Genomic DNA, 9539 nt, shown 5'->3' with positions numbered 1-9539 from the left:
CAGTCACCAGCTTAAATGCTGATCTACTCTTTCAAAAATACTTGTATGTCCCAGGGATTCAGTAATTACAGGTATTAAATAGCTTTTGTAGAAGGGACGCTGCGACATCAGTTTAAATTCATATTTTGGCATCATATTGTAATTGGTTTTGAACATGTACTTTTTAACAATGTAAACTTTCAATTATATATATGATGGTTGTATTGCTTTCTTTACTATGTATTCATTGGTTATGTTACCACATGAAGTCATCCGCCCCCAAACGTTTCTGCTGTTCCGGTTTGGGGGTGTGATAGATTGGTATCAGAGCAATGTTTATAGTGAACTAAGTATATCGAACCACATAAGATATACAAACTATAAATGCTTAAGGGACTAATACTCTCTGATAAAACATTTTTTGTTTTACGCCTAAGCCGCGTTTCATTTAACTTATAATGTTAGTTCAATCAAGTACAAATACATGCATACAACAAACTTATTTTCTTGATTATAACTATACAAGAACTATATAGACAAGTTGGACACTACGATTAAGACTCGATATATGTAATCGGATTTGGGACAAATATAGCATGATCAACTATATTTGTCCAAGATCGGACCAATATATATCGAGGATTGCTCGTAGTGAGCAACAAGTCAAAACTTACCAAAACATCACGAGAATCAAACACATGAATTTAAATACTGTAGGAGTATTTATTACTTAGAATAGCTTAACATACCTGTTTAGTCTTACATGTTCCAAACATTATTCGATTCTTATAAACCCTATTCTCGTATAGTCAAATGGCTGGATTTCACCACCCCGACGACCCCTACTATCCCAACCAAGGCAACGGGGGATGGGTCGAAGAGGATCTCGAGGAGGATGAAGAACCCATAGAATTGGATGATGACTCCGGTACCGACTCAGCGCCGGAAGTGATCAACCCACCACCCGCACAACCTCCCGTCTTCGTAAGGAACTTTCAAGGACCGACTCCCATTTGGGGAAGTCACCTCCACCATTGGAGCCAACAACAAAACCTACGCCCTCCCTACGGCATGTGCCGAGACTTCTACGATGTCTGCGGCGGAGGTTCGGCTGATCGGGCACTCCCAATAATGGTGGGCAAACTAGCCAATCAGTCCTACCAATCCGGAGTTCAAGCTAGCCGGATTCAGGATGTCAACGTGGAAGTACAGGTTCACACTTCTGACATCCGTAGGCTGGACAAAATTCAGGACAATGCCAAACTCCAAACCGAGGCATTCCAAGCACAAATGATTGCAGCCCTCGCCGAATTGAGGGAACAACAAGCCACCTTTAATAGGCGTCTTATGGAATCGAAGCAATCGGATGCGGAGTCAAGCTCCAAGCGCAACCTACGTCATAAGTAGTGCTTGCCAAAATCTCAAATTTTGTTATAACTTAGGACCTCGGCTAAAAGTTTTTATTTTCCTTAAACTTTGTAACCGGAGACCCTTATAGGGGTCAAATTTTCATGATCACTGTATCAACTATTATATTAATATAAAGTGGCGCTATTATTACTACATTGAGCATTTCGTTCGATCCTTAAAATGTGATGAAAAACCATATGCTTGTTTCATATTCAAGTCTTACAAATAACTTTCATTCTTCTATCTTTGAGACTCATACTACCATCTGTTGTTGAACTATAGCAATTTAGTTCATGAGACACATTCAGTTTCTATGCTATGAAATTCTTATCTTTATCTTTTCAACCTATAGTTGAAGGATGCCTCCGCGTAGGAACCCAAGACAAAACAACGGTGGGGAAGCACCTATACCACCACCACCTCCACCTCCTCAATTTGATGTTGTCGTGTTCCAAGCAGCAGTCACCGCAGCTGTAGCAGCTGCCATGTCACAGATCAATAACCCGATTTCTACTGGCTCGGGAACTGGCACAGATCCATCCAACCATGGCGAGAGTCATGGGCATTCCCGAGAATGCACCTATAAGGACTTTACTAATGCCAAACCCCGGATGTTTAATGGAACTGGTGGTGTGATGACTCTAAGGCAGATGATCGAAAGGACATAATCAGTCTTTGAAATCTGCTCCTGTCCCGAGCACAACAAAGTCAAGTTTGCAACCTTCACAGTTACTGATAGAGCTTTAACTTGGTGGAATGGCCACGTTAAGGTACCTACCCTGATAGTGGCAAATTCCATAAGCTGGGAGAGCTTAAAAATCATGTTGATAAGAGAATATTGTCCATGAGGAGAGATTCAAAAACTCGAGCACGAACTCTGGACTCTTGGAATGATCGGTACCGACATAGCAACTTATACCGACAGATTCTGCGATCTGGCAATCCTTTGCCCAGATATGATTGCTCCTGAGAGCAAGAAAATAAAGAGATACATTTGGGGACTGTCGCCCCAAATTCGGTCAAGCGTGTTAGCTTCAAAACCTGACACTTTTGATAGTGCCAAGGAACTGGCACAATCTCTTGTTGATTATGGAAGTCATCAGAACTCAACGGTTTCTACACCAGAACCGCAAAAGGGAAACAACAACAACAATAACAGGAAGAGAGTATGGAATAAAGGGAAGGGTGGGTCTTCCCAAGAATCCGCGAAGAAACAACAACTGGTTTCAGTGAATGCTGCTACTGTACCTACTACCGTTCCGGCAAATACCTACCCAACAAAGCCTTATGGGGGTAACCTTCCAAAGTGCACCAAATGCACTTATCACCATCATGGAACTTGTCGGGAAATGCAGTGCTCCTACTGCAACTGAAAAGGACACACTATCCGTTTCTACAAGGATCCCGCAAAGCCGATCACTCAAGTTCCCAACGCAGGTGTAGGCCAAACTTGCTACGGTTGTGGCGAGGTGGGCCACTACAAGAGAAACTGGCCAAAGGCAGCAAATACCGGCGGGGTGGGACAGGTTTTGGCTATAGGCCACGATGAAGCCGTAGCTGATCTGACTGTAGTTGCTGGTATGTTCCTTCTCGATAATTCATATGCATGCATATTATTCGATAGTGGAGCGGAGAGAAGCTTCATGAGTCAAAACTTTATTCACTTACTTAAACATAAACCTAGCAAGTTAGACAAATCATTCACTGTAGAGATGGCAAATGGAAAAACGGAAAACACTAACTGCATATACATGGACTGTACGTTAACTTTAGACGGTCATTCTTTCCCAATCAACCTCATGCCGGTCCAAATTAAAAGTTTCGACGTCATAGTTGGCATGGATTGGTTAAGTCTTCTTCACGCCAACATCATATGCTTTGAGAAATCATTTCGTCTTAGTCTTCCTAACAACGAAACATTAGTGATTTACGACGACAAATCAAGTACAAACCTTCGCATCATTTCGTGCATCCAAGCTCGAAAGTGTTTGCGAAAGGATTATCATGCATTTCTTGCACACATCGTCGATACGAGTCAGGAAGTAAAAGATATGAAGACCATTCCAGTAGTACACGACTTTCCCGATATCTTCCCAGGAGAACTACCGGGATTACCATCACAACGCCAAGTCGAGTTCAGAATCGACTTAGTTCCAGGGGCTACCCCAGTAGCGAAATCGCCCTATCGTCTGGCACCAGCAGAGATGCAAGAACTTTCCAGTCAGCTTAACGAACTCCATCAAAAAGGATTCATTAGACCAAGTTTCTCACCTTGGGGAGCACCGGTCTTGTTTGTGAAGAAGAAAGACGGATCGTTCCGCATGTGCATCGACTACAGAGAACTGAACAAACTTACTGTCAAAAATCATTATCCTCTACCCTGCATTGATGACCTATTTGATCAACTTCAAGGAGCAAAATACTTCTCAAAAATAGATCTACGATCCGGATATCATCAATTACGAGTACTAGAGGAGGATATTCCCAAGACAGCCTTCCGAACTCGTTATGGACACTATGAATTTGTAGTGATGCCGTTCGGATTAACCAACGCACCAGCAATATTTATGGACCTAATGAATAGGGTGTGTCGTCCTTACTTAGATCAGTTCGTCATCGTCTTCATCGATGATATACTTATCTACTCCCGAAGTAAGGAAGAGCATAGTCAGCACCTACGAAAAGTCTTAGAAACATTGTAATCGGAGAAGCTCTATGCGAAGTTCTCTAAATGCGAATTTTGGATTCGAAGAGTCGAATTTTTGGGCCACGTTGTTAGAGAGAAAGGGATACACGTAGACCCCTCCAAAATTAAGGCCATTGAGAACTGGTCGGCACCAAAGACACCTACAGAGATTCGTCAATTTCTAGGTCTCGCTGGCTACTATCGCAGATTCATAAAGAACTTCTCTAGCATTGCGAAACCTCTTACTACATTAACCCAGAAAGGAGTGGCCTTGACTGGGAAGCGAAACAAGAGAAGGCGTTCCAAACACTGAAACAGGCCTTGTGCACCGCACCGATACTATCCCTTCCCGAAGGGATAGAAGATTTTGTAGTGTATTGCGATGCATCAAACCAAGGACTTGGTTGTGTTCTTATGCAGAGAGGAAAGGTTATTGCTTATGCCTCCCGACAGCTTAAGACACACGAAGTAAACTATACAACACACGATCTTGTGTTAGGAGCATTATTATTTGCTCTAAAGATCTGGAGACACTACTTGTACGGAACAAAGAGTACTATTTTCACCGATCACAAGAGCCTTCAACACATTTTCAATCAGAAGGAGCTCAACATGCGACAACGACGATGGGTCGAGTTACTCAATGACTACGAATTTGAAATTCGTTATCATCCTAGCAAGGCCAACGTGGTAGCTGACGCCCTCAGTTGAAAAGAATACACTGGGCGGAGAGTCAAATCTCTGACTATGACTATCCATTCCCACTTATCCACACAAATTAAGAAGGCTCAACTGGAAGCTTTACAACCTGAAAATGTGGCGGGTGAATCCCTGAGAGGAATGGAAAAGAATCTAGAAATCAAGAGTGGCGGAGCGTATTATCTCATGGATCGAATCTGGACAGTGAAACATGGTAGTTTCAGAGACGTAGTCATGACTGAAGCACACAACACGAGATATTCCGTTCACCCAGGTTCAGATAAAATGTATCTGGATCTTAAGAAACTGTACTGGTGGCCTAACATGAAAGCATAAATTGCTACCTTCGTTAGTAAATGCCTTACTTGCGCTAAGGTTAAGGTCGAGTATCAGAAACCATCAGGATTACTACAATAGCCGGAGATACCAGAATTGAAATGGGAACGGATTACTATGGACTTCGTAACCAAGTTGCCCAAGACGACGGGTGGACTCGATACCATATGGGTCATCGTCGACAGATTGACCAAATCCGCGCACTTCCTACCAATCAAGGAGACTGACAAGATGGAAAAGCTTACCAGAACTTATTTAAGCGAAATAGTGCGACTGCATGGTGTTCCGATATCCATTATCTCCGATAGAGATAGTAGATTCACTTCAAGATTCTGGCAGTCACTACAAAGTTCCCTGGGGACTAGGCTAGACATGAGTACAGCCTACCACCCACAAACAGACGGGAAAAGTGAGAGAACAATACAACCTTTGGAAGATATACTGAGAGCCTGTGTGATTGAATTTGGAAAGGCATGGGATATCCATTTACCCCTTGTCGAATTTTCATACAACAATAGTTATCATACAAGCATAAAGGCTGCTCCGTTTGAAGCCCTCTATGGTTGGAAGTGCAGGTCCCCTCTGTGCTGGACTGAAGTTGGCGACACCCAGTTAGCTAAAGGACGAGTTCCTGAAAGCACTCTCATCGATCCAGAAATCATATGAGAAACGACAGAGAAGATCGTTCAAATTCGTGAACGGTTGAAAGCCTCTAGAGACCGACAGAAAAGCTACGCTGACCAAAGGAGGAAACCTTTGGAATTCCAGGTAGGAGACCACGTTTTATTGAAGGTCTCACCGTGGAAGGGCTTAATACGCTTTGGAAAGCGTGGGAAACTAAATCCAAGATACGTAGGGCCTTTTGAGATTCTTGCTAGAATCGGCCCTATGGCTTACAAGCTTAATCTACCGCATGAACTTAGTAACATACATCCAACCTTCCATGTCTCGAACTTGAAAAAGTGTCTGTCCGATGAGACTCTTGTTATCCCAATCGACGAGATCGAGATCAACGAGAGCCTCAACTTTGTGGAAGAACCGGTAGAAATCATGGACCGAGAGGTCAAGAAAACGAAACAAAGTTGCATACCCATCGTGAAGGTTCGCTGGAACGCCAAGCGGGGACCTGAATTCACATGGGAACGCGAAGATCAGATGAAACAAAAGTACGCTCATCTTTTTCTCTGATTCACTAGTATCTTTACTACTATAAATTTCGGGACGAAATTCCCTCTAACGAGGGGATGATGTGACAACCCGATATTTCAACTCTATGTAATGGCCTAAATAGTCAAGTATTGTAACCACTTTTGTGATAATGAAATTAACTTCGAAAATAAAATGTCCAAAAAGTTTCTATTTAATTACCTACTATGTTTGATGTCATTAAGCCGTGATCGTACGTAAAAAGAACGCCCAAATCCGACTTCGTATATTGAAGTTATGATTTTTCCAAGTTCGGCTTAGCGACAGACAGCTAAAAACTCGAATCGGAGATCGAGCGACTTTTGACCGGAATGACCTAAACGAGAATCGAAGGTCTCGACAATGGTATTTCAACGGTAAGAAGTCTGGCAAAAACAGACGTCAGATAAAGAAGTTATGAATTTCTAACGAAATTTTCTTAACGCAACCTTTTAAAAATAAATAATAAAAATAATTTCAAAATTTGCCGACGGAATCTAAACGAAATTTATAGAGCGTAGTCTCACCTACGCGTGGATATAAAGAACATCGAAAATGGAGTTCGTATGAAGAAGATATGAATTTTAGAAGTTTATTAAATAAATAAAATATAAATTTTATTATTTAACCTTGGTATTATCCGAAGGCGAGTCATCAGATAGGGCCGAGTTACGCCCAGCGTAAGCTCGTACGCCCAGCGTACTCAAGGTCTAGGCCTCGGATCGTCCACGTCTCACCCTATGCGAAGCTAAGCCCCGCCCCATCTGAACTCCGAGGCAGTCGAGGATCCGGTCATGCGTAATGCATGCGTACGCCCAGCGTACCCATGTACGCCCCGCGTACCGAGGCGGTTCCCACCCCCTATAAAAGCGATGTGAGGGTTCCGAAGAAAAGGGCCATTCTCTCTCATTTCTCTTGCATTGTTGCCTCGTTTTACGTTCCTGTGCTAGCCCGAAGCCCCGATCACTTTGCTCAAGTCCCGAAGGTCGTTTGTACTCCCAAGATTCCCGAGAATCCCGAGAAAATCCGTTTTCCCGAGAAGAAATTCTGCCCGGTTTTCATCTCGCCTTTCTTCGATCTTTCAAGTGAGTTCATACCCCTTAATTAAACTTTTGAATATTCTATAAATGCTTTTATATGCTTTCAAGGGGGATTCAAGTAAAACACACGATTATTATCGTGTGTTATATAAAGTTTTATTATACACTTTTATTCAACAAAATCATATGTGATTTATACACTTTATAGGGAACTTTCGTATGTAAAATATATCATGATAACATTACATCTTTTGAAATGAAAAATGTTGTTATATATGTATAAATTAAACGCTCTGCTTAGATTGCATCTATATGTGTCCAACTTAGACACTATGAAAATTTATACTTTCACAACAAGTGATTCATTTTCTAGGGATTTCTAAACAAACGAGACACACTTTTAGAAAGCTATAATAGGTATAGTTTTACGAGAAACATTACTAACTTTTACATACTAGAAACACGATTTTCAAGAAGTCACTTTCACATACAAGAACAAACGAACATTTTAACACGTAAATCTGTTTTTATACTAAGTTTTGTGCGACATTAACTTCACGTACGTTCGAGTACACATTTCAAGTCCTGTATTATATACCAGAATCCATTGGAGGGGGAGCATGGTGTTTGTGTATAGATCTATACGGGCTTGACAACCCCGCACCCTGACTATTAGCTACAGTCCACCATTGGGGGTGACAAACGTCAGAACATTCCAACGCCTGAAGAACGTTGTGTATAGGCAATTAGAGTCAATAGCATGGTTATAAAACTCACATGGGGTATTAAAAATACATTGATTTACGAGGTTTTTCAAACATATTGGATATTTTATACATACATACATTTTGTAGAAACAAACATTGGTCTTGATAGAAGGCTACATTTATGCTAGTAGGAAATATGGGATTTTCTAGGAACAAACAAACAAAAACAAAACATTTCATTTCATACAAACATTGTCATTTAATACTTATGACAGTCACCAGCTTAAATGCTGATCTACTCTTTCAAAAATACTTGTATGTCCCAGGGATTCAGTAATTACAGGTATTAAATAGCTTTTGAAGAAGGGACGCTGCGACGTCAGTTTAAATTCATATTTTGGCATCATATTGTAATTGGTTTTGAACATGTACTTTTTAACAATGTAAACTTTCAATTATATATATGATGGTTGTATTGCTTTCTTTACTATGTATTCATTTGTTATGCTACCACATGAAGTCATCCGCCCCCGAACGTTTCCTCCGTTCCGGTTTGGGGGTGTGACACGTGCTCCGCTAACAACTTAAGCAAGGTGCAAAGTGTAATTTCATGGGTTAGCACCAAATTCATATTTTCCAAAAGTAACAAAGATTGGGAATTTATAAAACATTTAGTTACTTTATAATCATTACACTTTTAATGAGAATTAAAGTCATTGTCCTAACCATTCGGATAACGACCCTCCACCAGTCAAGGAAGCGGTGGGTGAGAGTGGACACCCATTAAGCTGCCATTTTATAGGTAACAACCTTATACCCCCCTTATAGACCGGCTACATGAATGAGGCCTACTAACAGTAAAACGACATGATCTTATACATATATAATTATTAACTTATAATACTATAAAGTATAAGGGTTGAATTTTAACTTTTAAAATTCTAGGGGTTGGAACAAAAGTTTTCTAAAGTGACTTTACATGTTCCAAAACTTGAGGGCAAGTTTTGTAACTATTCAAAGCTTTTCAACATCATAACTTATGACTTAATGGTTTATTAAAATAAAGACTCTTCATTTTATGTAACCTATGTGTTCTTTAATTGACTTTAAAAAAAAAGACTTTTGGTGATCCATAAATTGATGACAAATTATTGACTCCATTAAGAACATTTAGATCAAGAATTAAACAAACAATTTGAAAATAATTCTTATGATCTACCAAACTCATAAGTGTATGAACATTCATATCAACAATTTCAAGAATCATATAAACACATATAAAACTTAAAATTTTGATAATAACCTTTGAAATTGGATTAGCATAATCAATAACACTCCAAAAACAGGTTTTATAAGTCTAAAACAGTTTAGTGTAATGATTCTACTCCAATTCCAACTTAAAAACTCAAAAAACTGCACTCTAGGTCTCCTACTCGTCGAGTGCAAGAACCTACTCGACGAGTAGAATGAATATATGCATGGACTCGGCGAGTTCAC

Source organism: Lactuca sativa, chromosome 7 (genome assembly GCF_002870075.4).
Source record: "Lactuca sativa cultivar Salinas chromosome 7, Lsat_Salinas_v11, whole genome shotgun sequence".
Lineage (NCBI taxonomy): Eukaryota > Viridiplantae > Streptophyta > Magnoliopsida > Asterales > Asteraceae > Lactuca > Lactuca sativa.
Note: the sequence above shows the minus strand (reverse complement) of the source record.